The sequence below is a fragment of the Monodelphis domestica genome, chromosome 8 (assembly GCF_027887165.1).
Source record: "Monodelphis domestica isolate mMonDom1 chromosome 8, mMonDom1.pri, whole genome shotgun sequence".
NCBI lineage: Eukaryota > Metazoa > Chordata > Mammalia > Didelphimorphia > Didelphidae > Monodelphis > Monodelphis domestica.
Window position 1 is genome coordinate 189,382,591 of NC_077234.1, and position 17,925 is coordinate 189,400,515.

Consider the following 17,925-nt stretch of genomic DNA (forward strand, 5'->3'; position numbering starts at 1 on the left):
TCAATCTCTTCCATTGACCCACCCCTCCTCCATTTCTTAGTACCAGATTGTTTTGCTGATTCCTGCTTGATGATGCAGTTTGAGATTTCATTTGGCTAGGTCCCTTTCTCCACATTTTTCTTTCATTAATTCACTTCATATTTCTTGACCTTTGGTTCTTCCAGATAAATTTTGTGACTATTTTTTTTCTAGCCCTAAAAAAAATATTCTTTGATAGCCTGATCGGTATGACACCAAATAAGCAAATTAATTTGTCTTTTGTACTATTCTAGCCAACTAAACAGAATGTTGTATAAATATGCATTTTATAAGTTCCCAAAAGGCATATGCAGCAGAGGCTTTTTACAGAGTGGCAAAATTGAAAAAGAAAAATAATCTACTTTCATTATCTATGTCAATGTCTACATGAGCACAGAAGATTTAAAAGGCAGAGGAGAAAACAGGGAAAGGAATAAATATTAAGTGTCTCCTATCAACCAGGTGCTGAGTACTTCTACAAATACTATTTCAATTTCTTCTCACAGTCAAGCAAATTAAGGCAGATTGTGTGACTCATCCAAGTTTGGATTAGAATTTAGGACTTCCTGATTCTAAGAGCAGGACACTAGCCATTTCACCATCAGTTGCCTCAAAAATAAGATAAAAATGCAACACTACCTTCTCCTCTAAAATTTTCCCCAACTACCTAGCTGGAAATTAATTATTAAGTGGAGGAAGTTATGACCTACACAGTTGAGCAAAAGGTCTATGACTATTCTCTCCCTCTTCCCAGATTTTCCTCTTCCCAAGATACCACAGTTCCAATCAAAACTGTGGGTCAGGCAGAATTTATTTTTTGTTTCATTCTAAGTCCCTTTGTTCCTCTTACTGTCTTTCTCTTGGTTCTGGATCTGACACCTTCATGGTAACTACTCCAGCTGCCCAGGGCTGTATACCACCACAATCCATCCCTTCAAAGATATACATCTGCTTCAATTTCCTCTGCTGTGCCTAGCTGGCTTGACAAATTAATTTGAACTAAGGTGGAAATGACATATCCTATTCCCAGATAACTCTCAAGGCTAATTAACTGAAATCAAAGAAATAATGAGGGAATTTTTGCCACTGTGGGACCATGACCAAAGGCATGGATTCTTTCCATGATAGAGCCATACATGTGGCTCATTCAATAGATAACCAGGGCATGGGTTCATTCTGAAATTAACTATGAATTGAATTATAAAAACTTCAAAAGAAACTTGTGGTCAGTACTGGAAGGTAACCGAACAAAACCAAATAAAAGCAGATTTAGCTTTATGATTAAATAAGTGAATAGCACCATCTACTACCCTTCTCTCTGCTCTCCTTGGTAATGGTTCTGAGGAAGCTTTGCAGAAAAATTTGTACTCTTAATTATTTGCTGCAAAATGGCTGTTTTTTCATTATCCTCATTTCTCTACATACACCGAATAGGCTACAAACAATGTATAATCATTAATAGTTTAGGAAGGCAAAATATAATAAAATCCACCCAAATGGTTCCCTGTTCAAGCAATGAGAGTTGGATAATTAGTTTTTTCTGTATTGAATATTAGGAAGGAGAATGTATTTAATCATTCACAGAAAACTTCTAAATAATCATTTTTTCCATAAAGCACTTGAATTATTCTTATTTGATATGTTTGTATAATTGAAATAAATGTTTTGTTGCTAAGTCTTCACAAATTAACCTGTTCAGACCTAAGAAATCAGAACTTTTTCAGATCTCCTCCTATAGTAATATCGCATTACTCAGTTGGCATTTTACCATCTTATATTGTTATTCATTTTTTGGGGTATCTCTTCTGTTTCCCTAACTGGCAGGGTTTCTCAGACTTCTTTACGTGCCCTACATAATGGGAAGAGGTTTCTAGATAATAATAATAACTAGAATTCGTATAGCATCTACCAAGTCTCCGGCACTATATATCTAACAAATACAATCTCATTTGATCCTCATGACAACCTAGGGAGGTAGGTGCTATTATTATCCCCATTTTACAGTTTAAGGAACTGAGGCAAGCTGAGGTGAAGTGACCAGGTTCATGCAGCTAGTAGACATCTGAGACAAGATTTGACCCGAGTGCCTGATTTGGGGAACAGAGGTCTATCAGTTCTACCGTCTGAAAAGTAAAGAAAGGGTTAAAGGAAGACACTGACACAAGGGGACAGACATGAACCTGATAATTATCTTTAGGTATCTGAAGGGTTATCTCCGAGGGTACGAGAATCAGACTTGGGCTGTTTGACCCCAGGTAAGAACTAGTAGCAATAAGTGGATTTAAAAGATAAGAGTGACAGCAGCAGCTAGGTGGCTCGATGGCTAGAGAACCAGTGGAGATCCTGGGTTCAAATATGATCTCAGACACTTTCTAGCTCTGTGCTCTTGTGCAAGAAAGTTATTTAACCTCAGTTGCCTAGCCTTAACCACTCTTCTGCCTTGAAATCAATACTTAGTATTAACTCTAAGACACAACATAAGGGTTTTTATTTTTATTTTTTAAGTTAAAAGTCTAGAAAATTTCTGGAAGCAGATAAAGTATAAGGAAAACAAACCCACTTTATAAACCGTGATTAGGAAGCAAATATTAAAATACGTATTCTATTTGCTTTCTCATCAGGAACGTCCAATTCCAAGGGTGATAAATGTGCAGTACATAGGCTATATGGAACCTTGGGGCTTGAAATAGAATTCTTATCTGTTTTGAATTTGTTGATGAATTAATAAAAAAAAAAAAAAATATATATATATATATATAAACAGATGTGGTTTTTCCAAGTCAGTATGTGGCCTGCAGGAAGCCTTATGAATGGCTTAACTGGCCCTCATTTCTCTTTGAGTTTCACTCCATTGTCCTTCCTCTATTGAAATCACAGGTTTAGTTAAAAACAGCAACAACAACAACATATATCCCCTATGCAAATAACTGATTACTAATACAACCAAATACACAGATTTATTCTGAACATAATTAATATTTGATCATTTAGAAATAAACATTGGTGAGCAAATCACTTTTTCTAAGACAGCCTCAGTCTCCCCATCTCTAAAATAAAGGGTCTGAAATAGATAGCCTCAACGGTCCCTTCCAGTGACTTTGGCGTTTTCGAACATTCATCACATATTTAGAGATTTTTAGGGAACATACATCATGTTTCTCAGAATGATGATGGAAAGCCGTGGGAAGAAGGGAAGGGAAAAGGAAGAGAAGGGAGAAAGAAAAGATGCCCCTAAACTGGAAGGAACTTTTTTTTTTGGCTGATTGAAAACTAACAGAGAATCTATTAGACTCAAAAGTTCATCTCCAATGCTGTTGGAAACACTGCCCTCTACTGACCATTGCTGTAATACTTTCTCAGAACTAAATTGGGGCTGCCACAATTTTTTAACTGATTCCATCTTTGTTTTGAATATAGACTCTGGGTACTTGAAACCATTGCAGATGTCTGGTGATCTTTTGTTTACATTTTCTACAGGGTACAGCGGATAAGGCAATGGCTCTGGAGCCAAAGGACCTCATTTTAAATCCTGACTCTCTTACAGTTAAGGACTGGATTTATGTGAAGAATGTATCTCATGACGTGGTTGTATATATCCTAATTTGCACTACTCAAAGTTATAATTATATGCATTATATGATTGCACATGTATAACCTATATTGAATTGCTTATCAACTCAGGGAGGGGGTTGGGGAGAGAGGGAAAGAATTTAGAACTCAAAATGTGAGAAAACAAATGTTAAAAATGACATCAACATGTAATTGGGGGAAAATATTACTGAAAAAAGTTATAATTATGCACAATGTAACCCTGAACAAGTCATTTACTCTTCCAGGGTCTCCATTTCCTCTTTAAAAAATTGAGGGGATTGGACCTCCTACGTCCTCAAGTATTTATTCTATTACCACAATTACAGCCAAGCCCAAACAGTCAATGATTCTAAAAACATCTATCTCCCTGAAAAACTGAACCAAGCTCTAAAAGCAGAGACTACTTCAACTTCCACGGGGATTATTTGTTTATACTCTCTAAATATGCCATATTAATATTTCTATGAAGTAATTTTATTTTCTTCATGTTTTAGTATTTAAGTCATTGCTAGTTACCCCAAACCCTCTAAAACTCATCTTCTTCCATGACTTCACCCTAGATTCTTTCTCCACTTCTTTACAATTCAGTATCACCACACCCCAAGTAGCTTCCCCCTTCTATGATACTGCCCCAACTTTACACTGTGGAAGTTTCTCAATTTCCTTACATTTGCTTCTTTTGAAATGCAATATCCTTTTGTTTCTGATTAAGATCGAGGCAACATGGTAGTGCAACGGAAAGAATGATGGTCTTGGAGCCAGAGGATCCGAAATAAAATGTGCTACTCTGGGCCCCAGTTTTCTCATCTAAACAAAGAAAAGACTGGGCTAAATTAACTCCAAGGGTCCCTTCCAACTTTAGAATTATGATCTTATGCTTCTATGTGCAAATATTATAGAAAGGTGTTCATTTGTCAACAGCCACATTTTCTGGATTATTCTTTTTGTTCAAATGAACAGTTAACTTAGGAGTCCAGTGCACAATCCCTCCAGGATACAAACCTATAAACTATCAAATGAGAGCTGTTTTCAAAAAGGGTGTGTAAGGGGCAACTAGGTGTCTCAGTGGATTGAGAGCCAGGTCTGGAGACAGGAGGTCCTGGGTTCAAATCTAGCCTCAGACACTTCCCAGCTGTGTGACCCTGGGCAAGTCACTTACCCCCATTGCCTAGCCCTGACCACTCTTCTGCCTTGGAGCCAATACACAGTATTGATTCTAAGATGGAAGGTAAGGGTTTTTTTGTTTTTTTTGTTTGTTTTTGTTTTTAAAGGAAAGTTAGGAAGAAGGGAAGGTGGAGGTGGAGATGAATCCAGTTCTGAACATGTTGAATTAAGATATCTACAGGGATATCCAGTTTGAGATGTCTAAATGAAGTCAGCAAACATTAAGCATCTATTGTGTACCAGGTACTTCCCTAGGTGCTGGAGACAAACAAAAATAAAAAGAATCTTGCCCTGAAAGAATTTATGGGGGCAGCTAGATAGCACCGTGGATAAAGTGCCAAGTTTGAAGTTAAGGAGAACCTGGGTTCAAACATGACCTCAGACATATGGAACTTGAGTCTGGGCAAGTCACTTCATCACAGTTGCCTCGTACTAATTGCTCTTCTGTTTTAGAAGGAATGGAAACTGGGATACTTAATGGATACTTAGACAGAAAGTTGTTGTTTTTTTTAAAGAAACTATGGAGTGCTGGCAGGAGGGACAGAAAAAGGGAGGAACAAGGCAAACAGATAATAAAAAGTAATTTGCGGGATTAAGAAAATCACTAACTGAGAGAGGTGGGACTGGAGAGACTTGAGCAGGAAGTGACAGCTGAGAAGAATTAGAACTCAGGTTTCTCTGATTCCAAATCCATTTCTCTCTGTACTCTGCCAAGCTTCCTCCCTAGTAATGCCATTTGAAAAGGAGCCCTTCTGGTATGATTGCATTGCAGAAAGGGATATTAAAATGTTCCATTAGTCATTCCTAGTCAGTCAATCTGCCACTGCAGTTAGAACTGAAGAAAAGTTGTTTGGGGTAAAATCTCTATCCATTCAAAGGAGAACTGCTGAAATAAGTACACAGCGCTTGCCTTCACACATTTAAAACTGCTGGACTAAAAAGTATATTTTTGAAACCTAACTTCTTCACCAATTTATTTAAAGAAATATCACTACTAAGTATCCATTCCAAAGCAGAAGAATGATATGGGCTAAGCAATTAGGGTTAAGTGACTTATCCAGGGTCACATGGCTAGAAAGTATCTGAGGTCACATTTGAACCCAAGTCCACCTGATTCCAGTTCTGACACTCTATTCCACTGTGCTATTTAGCTGCTCCTCTCTTCACAAATTTATTATAAAAATTATTTAAAAATAAATTCATTTCCTTTTTTTCCCTTTAAAAATTAAAAACTCAATAATCTGTTAGGAATGGAAAACAATATAGAATAATAAGGCAAACAGGGTTAAGTAAATTTGCCCAGGATTGCACAGCTACTAAGTGTCTGAGGCTAAATTTGTTTCTAATATTTTTAATTTTTTTTCAATGGTTACATGCCTCATGTTGTCTCCTTCCCCTTTTCTCTCCCTGCTCCCAGAGTTGATAAGCAATTCCACTGGATTATTGTCACTCAAAATCTACTACTAAATTATTCATTTTTGTAATTGAGTAGTCTTTTAAAACCAAAATCCCAAATCTTATACCCATATAAACAAGTGATAAATTATGTTTTCTTCTGCATTTCTACTCCAGCAGTTCTTTCTCTACAGAGGCTAAATTTTAATTCAAAGTCTTCCTAACTCTATCCATTGTGCCACCTAGCTGTCCCTTATCTAAGAATTTGAATACCTGGGGTTCAATTCAACTCCATAGATATTTATTAAGTTTCTACTACCTTCTATAAGCTAAGCATGGTTCTAAGCACTGGAGATACAGAAAGAGACAAAAGACAGTCAGTCCCTGCCTTCAAGGAGTTCACAATCGAATAGGGGAGAAAGCATAACAAATATATACAGTGCAAGCAATATACAGGATAAATAGGAAAGAATTAAAAGAGGGAAAGTTCTGGAATTAAGAGGAGTTCTTTGTGAATGCTTCTTGTGAAAGGGAGGACCGTAGTTGGGGCTTAAAGGAATCCAGGGAGGTCAGAAGTTGGAGTGGAAGACAGAAGCCATTTCAGGCATGGGGGATAGCCCTAGAAATGAAGTGTCTTGTTTGTAGAAAAGCCAGGAGGTCAATGCCACTGGATCGAAGAGTTCATGTTGAGGAGTAGGCTGTGAGAAGATTAGAAGATAGGATGTGGCTAGGTTATAAAGAGCTTTGCATGCCAAATAAAGCATTCTGTATCTGCTCTTGGAGACAATAAGGAAACCAATGGAGTTTATTGGGTAGCAAGGGTGACATAAGAAGACCCGAGTTTTCGGAAAATCACGATTAGAATGGAGAAAGATGAGGCAGGAAGCTATTAGAATAATCCAGGTGTGATGATAATCTGCTCTTGACTGGTGGCAATGTCAAGAGACAGAAGGGATATATGAGAGATTGCTGCAAAGGTGAAATTACAAGCCTGGACAACAGCTTGGACATGGGAGGGAATCAATGACTCCTAGGTTGTGAGCCTGAGGGACTGGGTGCCCTCTAAAGTAATAGAGGGTTTAAGGGGAAAGATGATGGCCATATTGAGTTTAAAATCCAGGGTGAGGTGTCTGAAAGGCAGTTTGGAGTTCAGAAGAGAGGGGCAAGAAAGAAAGATTTGAGGTTCATCTGCATAAAGAATGATAATTAAATCCACGGGTGATGATGAGATCACCAAGTGAAGTAGTATAGAAGGTGACTCAGGACAGAACAGAACAGAGAGAGCACCAACTGTTAGAGGGAGGAGGACCCAGCAAAGGAGACAGGAGGAGGAAAATCTTGAAAATCCTCAGAGAAGAGAGACTCAATGAGGAGAGAGAGATCAACAATGTCAGAGGTTCCAGAGAGGTCAGGGAGAATAAGGATGTAGAAATGATGATTGGTTTTGGCAACAAGGGTCCATTAGTAATTTTGGAAAGGGCAGTTTCAGATTCTGGGCTCAGTTGTTCCTCTTACTAACTGTGTGATTCATGGAAAGTAACAACCACCATGTGCTGATTCATTTTCCTCAACTATAAAACACTCATCTATTCCATCTTTTAGTCGAGCTATTTGTATTTATTAATATTTATTAAGTGCCCATGATCAAGGCACTGTCTGTCCTGGATACCAGGAACAGAAAGGACAAAAGTGAAAACAGTGCCTGCCTTCAAGGAGCTTGCTGTGAGAACCAAATGAAATCCTAGATTTCAAAGCCCTTGAAGGGGAAAAAGCAACAAATAGCACACACGCCAGCCAGGCTTCATCTATCTCTGGAAGAAACAAGGATTAGAGGAAAGTTCTCAACACAGCTTTCAAGGTAAGGGGGATTGGAAAAAATGACTCACGATACCAAAGGCTTATGATCACAGAAACAGCTGGACTGGAAGTCAAACTGAGGCCATCATTCATCATATGTCTCTGACAGCTGGGTTCTGTGAAAATTCCCATATATAGTAGTTGTTCTGTGTCATTTCCTCAAATGCACATTAAGCTTTTCCATCTGAGAAAGACATTAGGCCTTTGGGAAGGAGATAATTTGGCATCTGCTTCCGTATACATTAAAGATAGCACTATTTCCATATTTAATCCTTTGCAGATTTGCCAGTCAAGGGACCGGGCGGGACATGTCATTTTCCCCAAATATAGTTCAACGTAAAGCAGTTAGTACTCATTGTTTTCCTGTGCTCTTTCCTGGCAAAGGGAGATAAAAGCTAAATTAATTTGTGCCTCCCACAAATGGTTCTTGAAGCAGAAGATTGGGCTTACTTTACCACAAAGTATTGGCATTCTTTAAGTTCCTTTAAAGAACTTGTCCACCGAGTTCCTTCATCTTTCCCTAGATCTAGCTTTGGAAGCGATGGGCCTTGAAGGTTAGTCTCCTGATTTTACAGAGGGGAAAAGGAAAGCTCAGGAAGAAGCAACTTACTCAAGGTTACATAGTAAGAATGGGAAAGAGGTTTAAACCCCAGCCTCCCAACTTCTTTAACTATTATCTCTAATTTGTCCTCAACAAAAGTGAAGGAGAGGCATAATGAAAAGGTATTCAAAGGGTTTTTCAGAGCTACTTCATTTACTTTCACAAGAAAAGGAGCATCAATACTTATAACATTAGGAGAAAGGAAAAGGAAGAAGCAATTATATAGAACTGGCTATGAGCTAGGTATTGCATTAAGAGCTTCTACAGATATTACCTCACTTTCAACCCTGAGAGGAAGGTGCTATTATCTCTACTTTACAGTTGAGGAAACTGAGGCAAACAGGTCACAAAGCTAGGAAGCACCTGAGGCAAGATTTGAACTCGGGTCTTCCTGGATTTATACCTAGTACTCTATCCATTTTAGCACCTACATGCCTGGGAGAAAATATTTTAGTTCAAGGTTTAATATTTTAGGTACATATAATTGTTGTTAAAGTACTTGGGGAGTTCCTCTGAAATGACAGCCTAGTTCCATGCATTATAGCACAGCTCCTTACATATGTGGATGGAGATAGGTAAAACTCTGAGAAGGGGCGATGCAATCCTTCAAGCTGAGGTCTAACAGGATCCTAAAAGAAAGTCTCTGGCTTTAGCCAGAAGACCTGTGTTCAAATCCTAGTTCTGACAATAACCACTAGTGTTACCATGGACAAACTTCTCTGGACTTGAGTTTTCTAATCTATAGAGTGAGGACAATAATAATAATCCTAAATAGGAATGATAATTATACTATCCACAGTTGTGAGAAATGAGCTTTGCAAACTTTTAACTATTAGGAAAACATGTTACTATGTCTTTCTTAGTTGCTGACCCAAAGTTGTCTAGCATTTGATCACTAAAACCTCTAAGTGTTTGTACTTTGAATAAGTATTCCCAAAATGGACATTAAAGTGAACTTCATAACTTGACCTCATTCTTGGGATGGAAGGAAAAGGAGGCAGACAAGGAAGCTAGTTTTTATCATTGCTTCACTCCTACCTTTAATCATTTCCATTGACCATGAGATATCTGATATGTAAATAAAAAATTCAGTTCAATAAATTTATTTTTGTGCCAGGAATTATTAGATCCTGGGAATACAAAAATGAAAATGCCTAGTACGTTGTTGTGTACACAGCAGATGCTTAATAAATGCTTGCTGAATGAAGATATTTTGGTTTAAAGAACTAAGATAAAATAAAATGAAATGTTACTTTCTATCATCTTATTTATATAGCTAAAATTCATAAACTATAGCTATGTTTATACACATAGAGAATCTCATAACAACTCTATATTATGTATAAATATTATTTCCTCCAAGTTCCAGATAAAGAAATACAGGTTCAGAGAAGCTATTCGATTTCTGTAAGGTTATTTAGTTAATAGGAGTTAGAATTCTTGGTATGGGATCCCATATCTTCTAATTCCAGGTCCAGTGTTCTTTGTGCTTTTTTGCTTTGCTTCTCTGGCTCTGACAATGGAGAAAAAATAGGGTTTTGGTGCCTCTCTCCAAGAAGAAAATAAGAAGAAGGCTTAAGGCGTAGGGCTTCTGTGAGATAGCAAGCATCTCAATTGGCAGCTTTATAGCTGAAGTGTCTCTGGAAATTTTGCTATTTCCATATTCCCTCGCACTAGGCATGTGTGCATTGACAGCTCTGGTTACAGAGCTATTCCATAAGCAGTGGGGTTTTCCCTTCCTCATTCAGTTTCCAACTTTTTCAATGTATTTGAAAATACTTTTTAAGTCTATTCCAATCCTCTGCATGCTGAATCCAATTGGAGCTGAAGATAGCATGGAGTGCTTGAAAGTATACTGGATTATTATCAACAAAGCAAGCCTCCAAGATAACCACAAGGGACTCATGAAGAAACGCCCTCCACAGCCAAAGAAGGAACTGTTGGAGCCCTGAGTGCAGATCCAAGAATGCCATCTTCCACTGTATTTCCCTAATGAGATGTCTATTGAATGTGGGATATGTGTCTTCTACTAGGACACGAGCAATATGGAAATAGGCATTACATGAAAGTACAAGCATAACCCATATCAGACTACTCACTGCCTTGGGTAGAGGGAAGGAGACCCTCTGAATTCTAAAATGTCAGAAAACAATTGTCAAAAATTGTTTTTATGTATAGCTGAAAAACATTTTTAAATGGGGGGGTATCCTTTTTTTGGAGCCAAGTTGGTTTGCATACTGGCTCTTCTGATTTATTTCTCTGTATTTCAGTTTCCTCATCTGACAAATGGGATTAGTAACACTTTTACTACTTGCCTCATAATATTGTGAAGAAGGCACTTTAGAAATCCAGATTATTATCTAGTTAAAAATACATGTGGCCATGTGTAGAGAATAATTATCACTCTGACTCTATCATAAGGCAATAATTATCAAAACTATTTGGTACCAGTTTAAAAAATAGAAAAAATACTTCAGTGGAACAGACTAGATAAGGAAGAATTAGAAATAAAGCATCTCAAAATACAGTATTTTATAAACCCAATGAGAGCATGAATTACCTGGAGAAATATATGCGTTTGAAAAACTGAAAGCAATTTGGCAAAAAAATAAGTTTTGGCCAATATCATACAACATTTAACAACCAATCAATCATTAAAAATTTATCAAGTTCATAGTATATACTAAACACTGTTCCACTAATCAGAATGATGGATGTTAGATTTAGTTATTAAATGATAATTAGTGACTATACAGACATTCACAGCTTGTATTGGAAAGAAAAAAAAGGAGACATGGAAGAGATTTTCTCCTACCTATCAAAGCCAACCAAATTTCCTTCTTTCTTTTCCTTTTTGATTCAAGCTTTAGAAGAGATAAAGAGAGAATGAGAAAGAATAAGAAGAAATAGTGTAAGGATGAAGAAGATAGCTTGGAAGTGGCAAAGTAAAAGGCAATGCTAAATAGAATTAGAGTCCTTGAAAGCAATAAAGTGCTATTAATCCTTGATTAGCCTCCACTTTTGCAGTACTGTGATTTGAAATACTAGACTATCCATTCCCTCTGTTCTCTGCCTATCTCTCCCTCTCTCCCCTAGATCTATGATAATCATCAGTATAATTACTTCCTCCACCAATATGGATCACAACCCACTCATGACTTCTCATCCTGGCTAATTCTTGTTTGTGACTAGCCATAAGTCCTCTATAGAATAATGTTTAACACATTATAGGTCTTTGTTGTTGCTAGTGTTGTCTTAAAATATTTCACCAATAAAATAAATATTTCACCAATATCAATGCAAGATTCTGGGGAGTCCATCTATTTAACATTTCTTACTCTGGCTACTGAAGTAGTTCATTTCCTTTTCTGGTATTATAAGTGTTCAGGATGAAACAGACACTAAGAATAGGAATTTATATGAACAATTCCAATGATCACTTAAGTGCCCTTCAAGTTCCAAGATTCATTGGTTTTCTCTCCCTTCCCAGAGCTCTGACAGAGGTGTTCTTGTCCAAGCTATTGGAAGGCAGGCTGGAAATATTACCAATGATTTTTTTTCTCTTTGGAACCTCAGAATCTCCATTTGCAAAGATGCTCTGCATAAACTACTTCCACGGTGGGAACTAGGGGTAGGGAGCCAAACTGGATGAAAAGATTGTCTAAGAGAATAAATGGCATCCAGTTGATGGGCAGCTTGGAACCCTCAATGGAATGACAGTAGGAATGAATGGCTTTCAACAATGACAGAGTGTGACCAGAACACTGCTTTCCTATCCATTTGGTTCCCATCATTTATTAAAGCTAGACTTGAGCTTCCAAAGACACCAGCCAATGATTCCATCAGTGATAGAAATGATATCTCTTCAAATTTACCCTTTTGTAATACTCTCATTTCCAGGAAGCCTTTGTAAATAAATAAGTCATGCTTTCACATTAGTATAAAGATAGAACTAAGAGATCTTATTGTGCTCCTGAACTCCTCCCCCTTTCCACCCAGCATTATCTCTCTGGCTAAGAAAAAAATAAACATTTCTACTTTGGAGTACCTGTGGACCTTTGCTATTGTGTAACCCTAATAGGCATTAATTAGTACATATCCCAAGTAGTTGCTCTGTAGTTACAGGTGTACCTCTATGTAATAAGAATAGTTTTTAAGTTCCCTGCATAGATTTTTCTTAGATCATATAATTTAAACATAACAGGAAAATTCATATTTACATAGTGCTTTTAAAATTTACAAGGTGTTTTCTTCATAATAATAAGAGGCAGCTGATAAAATTATCACTATTTCTGTTTTACAGATGAAGAAACTTAGGTTCAGAAAAGTGAATCAATTTATCCCATCACAAAGTAATTGTTAAAGCTGAGATCTGAATCCAAGATTCTTCTAATTTTAAGTCCCATACCATTTCCATTTCATTTTGCTGTCTTTCAGTCTATCGTTTTATGAGACACAGAATACTTCTGAAATACAAATAGAAACCTTAAAATATCTCAAAGTTGGAAAGGACTCAGAAGTCAATAAGCCCAACTCATACCTGTATGGGAATCTCTTTAACAATGCTCATGATAAGTAATTCATTTAGTCTTTTTGCCAGAAGACTTCCAATAATGGGAAAGCTCCTGAGGCAGCCAGCTTATATCACTTTTGGAGAGCTCTCATAGTTAGAAAGATTTCCTATCAGAAATTGACTGCTTTGCGACTTCCACCTGCTACTCCTTCTTAGGTTCTACCATCCAAGGCTAAGTGAAACAAATCTATTCTCTTTTTCACAGCCTTTAAATATTTGAGGACAACTATCAATTTTCCCCCAAGTATTCTCCTTCAATTCTTTGATTGGTCCTAAGACATGGATGCTAGCTCCTCTTGCTATCCTAATTGCCCTCCTTTATAATTTTTCAGTGCTCCTCCTAAAATACAGTGCCCAGAACTTGAAATCCAGATGCAGTCCAACTAAGGGGAGAGGTCATGTGTACTTTGTTCTGGGTACTTTCCCCTTATTTAATGAAGTCTTAGATTTGGTTAGCTTTTTTTTTTTCCCCTTTCAGTTGTCATATCATAATGTTGACTCTTATGGCTCAAAAAATGCCCAGGAAGATCCTTTAAATAGGAACTGTTGTCTATCCATGCTTCCTCATCCTGTAAAATTTTAAATGACTTTTTAAAAACAAACTATAGGGGGCAGCTAGGTGGATTGAGATCCAGGTCTAGAGACAGGAAGTCTTGGGTTCAAATCTGACATCAAGACACAGAAGACCTTGGGCAAGTCATTTAATCCCCATTCTTCTGCCTTGGAACCAACACATAGTATTGATTCTAAGATGGAAGGTAAGGATTAAAAAAAAAGACTATAAGGTCATTACTTTATTCCCCTATTAAATTTCACCTGATTAGATTCAGGCTCATCATCTGATTTACTGATTTGGAGGAATATCTTACCTCTGCCATCTAATACATGACATCTCCCTGGACACTAATCCTCATAGCTTTGCATTTCCCCAACCAATACTTTACTGATTAGGGAAGGACATAAGATAACAACAGACCAGAGCCAAGATAAACAAACAAACAAAAAAATCCCAATTGGTAATACTTTGCTCATGGTCTATTAGGATGTTCATAGGACATTCTGTATTTTATGATTTATATTTCTTTTGGCAAAAAAAAGTCTAAAGTTTAAAAATGTCCTGCTTTGAAACTAACATAGAACAAGGCTGTTTTTACATGCTTACTATGTAAAAACACACATAAAAGGTTAAAATGGAAGCTGTCATTCTCTAAAATGACAAATCTCTAGCCATGTCCAGTTTAGAGTGCTGTAAGGAATTTGGCTTGCTTCTGCTAAATTCCTCACAACAAGCCTCGGCAATAGTTAAGAGACATGAAGTGCCCACTTCTTCACACTTCTTAGGCATTACTTTCCTCTCAAACTTCACATTTTCAGTCTTATGCAGTCAGGGCCATTCCTCTATTAGCCCATTCTTATTTCAAACACATTACCTAATTGGCTTACCCTTCTCTTCTCCGCAGATCCAGCAGGGAATCTCCTTTTCAGTAAGTCTTCTTTTTAAAATTCAATTATCAGGACCTTTTGAAGCCAATTTTATACTTCAGTGAGTTATCTTTAGAAGCCATTTCCTATATACCGCCTGGTACTTCCTCATCTCAACCTTGTAGCCTTCCACTATATTTAAACCAATGAAACCAAGTAGGGTTTTCTCCCTCACATTCAGAGATATCATGTGACAGTGTATTGCGCGATAACTCTACAGTTCTGAAGGAACACGACAACACCCTAAAATGTTGTCATAACTCCTCTCCTGTTGTGCTATTAACAAGGGAAGAAATTCAGCCTCAAACTAATCAATTATGAACTGGCACATGCGTATTTCATGAATGAGTGGTAACTGGTTAGAATCCACAAAGGTAAGTATCTCGTCCTTCCTTCAAAAAGGCCATATGACTGTACAGTCAGACAAAAATAAACTCATTTGGAGGAAGAACAAAATCTGGAACATCAAGAGGAATAGAAGCAGAAAAAGTAATAGTGGAGGGCATAGCACTTCTAAAACTCACTTTATAAAGCCGTAACCATCAAAACTATTTGGTGCTAGTTAAAAAAAAAACAACAAAAAACTAGGGAAAAAGGTAAGTTTTCAAAAAAGGCAAGATGAGAAAATGGGCCAGAAACAACAGAACTCAATCCACTGTTTGATACATCAGAACATATAAACTATCCATCAGCCAATAAACATTTATCAAGCACCTACTTCTGGGAAGAATTCTTTATTTTAAAAGAACTGCTGTGAAAATTGGAAAGCAGTCTGACAAAAAATAGGCTTAGATCAACACCCTACACCACAAACCACAATGCATTCTAAATGAATACTCATATCTTCAAAAGGCACATGCAGATGGAAATATTCCATTTTTACTTTATTTCTTCCATGAATTTTTTTCTAGTGTAAGCAACATGTCTTGTTTCACAACATGACAAACAGGGAAATATGTACTATGATCATGTATATACGACCTATCGTATTACCTGCCTTCTTAGGGAGGGCTGGGGGGGGGGAGAATAAAAGAATGAGACATATTTTTGGATATAGCTAGTGTGAGAATTTGTTTCACCCAGATAAGCATATTTATAATATAATAGATCACATAGTTAATATATTATGTTTTAAAATAATATACAATGTTATATATTATATTGTTATCTATTAAGTAAATGAAAATAAATGGAAACAAAAAGGTCACATCATCAAAAAATTGGAGGAAAATGGTCAGAGGCATCTTTCTCAACTATGGAGAGCAGAACTGAACAAGGAATAGGAGTCCACAAAAGACAAATAAAAGGACTTCAAAGAAATAAAATTGAAAGGCTTTTGCTCAGATAGAAGGAATATAGACAGGATAAAAAAGAAAGTTGTTGAATGGAAGAAAATATCATGGTATCACATCTCTGGTAGAGATCAAATATCCAGGGGCAGCTAGGCAGAATAGTGAACAGAGCACCTGGCCTGGAGTTGGGAGGATCTGAATTCAAATCTGGTCTTAGATATTTCCTAGCTATGTGACCCTGGGCAAGTCACTTAACCAACAATGTCTAGCTCTTGCTGTTCTTCTGTCTTAAAACCAATACACCATATTGATTCTAAGATAGAGGGGAAGGGTTTTTGTTTTTTTTTTGAAGGTGCTGCAATGAATTTTTTGTTATATTTAGGAACTTTATCTTTGACAATTTTGGAGTCAGTGCTTAGCAGTAGGATGTCTAGGTTAAAAGATATGGAATTTTAGTAAACTTTTTAAAAAAAATCCTAATTCTAAATATCTTTCAAGAATAGTCAAAAACGATTACACTTAATCTTAGTGTGAATTAACTTAGATAAACAATGGTTTATCAGTGTGCCTTCTTCTCACAACATTATAATTTTTCATCATCCTTGCCAAGAACCTCAGAAATGTATTAATTTATATTTCTTTCATTAATGAAGAACCATCTTTAATATAGTCAATAATTTGAAATTCTTTAGAGAATTATTTATTTGTCATTTTTCATTTATCCACTGGGGAATGATTCATGGTGTCTACATTTATGTTAATTCTTATTCTTTTTTCTTTTTTTAAACCCTTACCTTCAATCTTAGTATGGACTGGCAAATAGAGGTTAAGTAAATTGTCAAGGGCCACACAGCTAGGAGGTATCTAAGGTCGGATTTGAACACAGGTCCTTCTAACTCTAGGTCTGGCATTCTATCCCTTGTTCTAACTGCCTCCCTCCTCCCCTCACTCTATTTAACTTTTGTTACAAGGGAAACAAAGGAAAAGATTATATCCAAAGAGACTGGATATATTAAAAAAAAGGCATCAATAAAACTTAAAGGCTTCAGAGAACATACTTGTTAAGTGTCTCATAAGTCTCACAAATAAATGATTGATAAAGCATTTTTTTTTATTTTATTTTAAGTACTTTCTATATGCCAGGCACAAGGCAAAAACACTGGGAAACAAATATAAGAAATCATGGCGGCAAGCAGAACTAGAAAAGGGATTTCTTGTGGCATCATCATCTGGTAATGGCCAAAAAGAGCCATGGAGTCCTAATTCCAGGCAAGTTAAGGCAAGTACTTCCCTATGAGCAATCCTGCTCTTTGGGCTGGTCTTTAGCATGTGTGTGTTCAATGTCTTGTAAATCACATACAAATATGTCAGTGTAATGCTGCCCAGCTACGTTATAACAGTCCAGATTCAGCTAAGAGACGAGTCTGCCTCACTTAGCAGTGGGAACTTAATGTTCCAGACCTTTCCATCCCCCACTTAAGGATATTTGATGGATTCCATGAAAGAGAAAAGTGATGCCAATTCTTCCAGAGACCCTTGCACACGAATGGATTTAGTCATGCCTGAATGGGAAGTCCTCTTGGGACTCTTCGATGCCAAATTTCCACAGAAGAATCAAGGATTCCTTGGTTAAGGCCACAGAAAACCTTATGAGTAATTAATCCAGCATTCCCTATAAATGCAGACTGCCTCTCTCTATTGCACTTGGAGTATAACAGGAAAATTCTGTAGTGATAGTTCTTGATCTTGTGGTAATCTTTCCTTTGATTCAATTTTATTTTATTTTTAGATTAGCACTCTCTCCCTCTCAAGTCCTCTTCCCCCATATCCTCCACTGACAAAGGAAGGGAAACAAAACAGTTATGAACATGTGTAGTCAAGCCAAAGAAACACTCAGCACTGGGACACTGTGTTTGGTCATCATATTGGTCACTGTTCCTAAGTATTTTAAA

The 17,925-nt window shown here is 36.9% G+C and overlaps 1 protein-coding gene across 4 annotated transcripts in view; it reads right to left on the reverse strand.

Annotated features, from left to right (window-relative positions):
* Nucleotides 1–17,925, reverse strand: part of LIMS1 (LIM zinc finger domain containing 1) — a 193,493-nt gene that overhangs the window by 90,159 nt on the left and 85,409 nt on the right. The window contains exon 1 of one of the 4 annotated variants that reach the window (XM_007501208.3): nucleotides 14,643–15,137. The exons of the other annotated variants lie outside the window; for them this stretch is intronic. The gene's annotated coding sequence lies outside the window, so the exon portion shown is untranslated. Of the gene's footprint in view, nucleotides 1–14,642; nucleotides 15,138–17,925 lie in introns of those variants that run through there. 4 annotated transcript variants of the gene reach the window in all.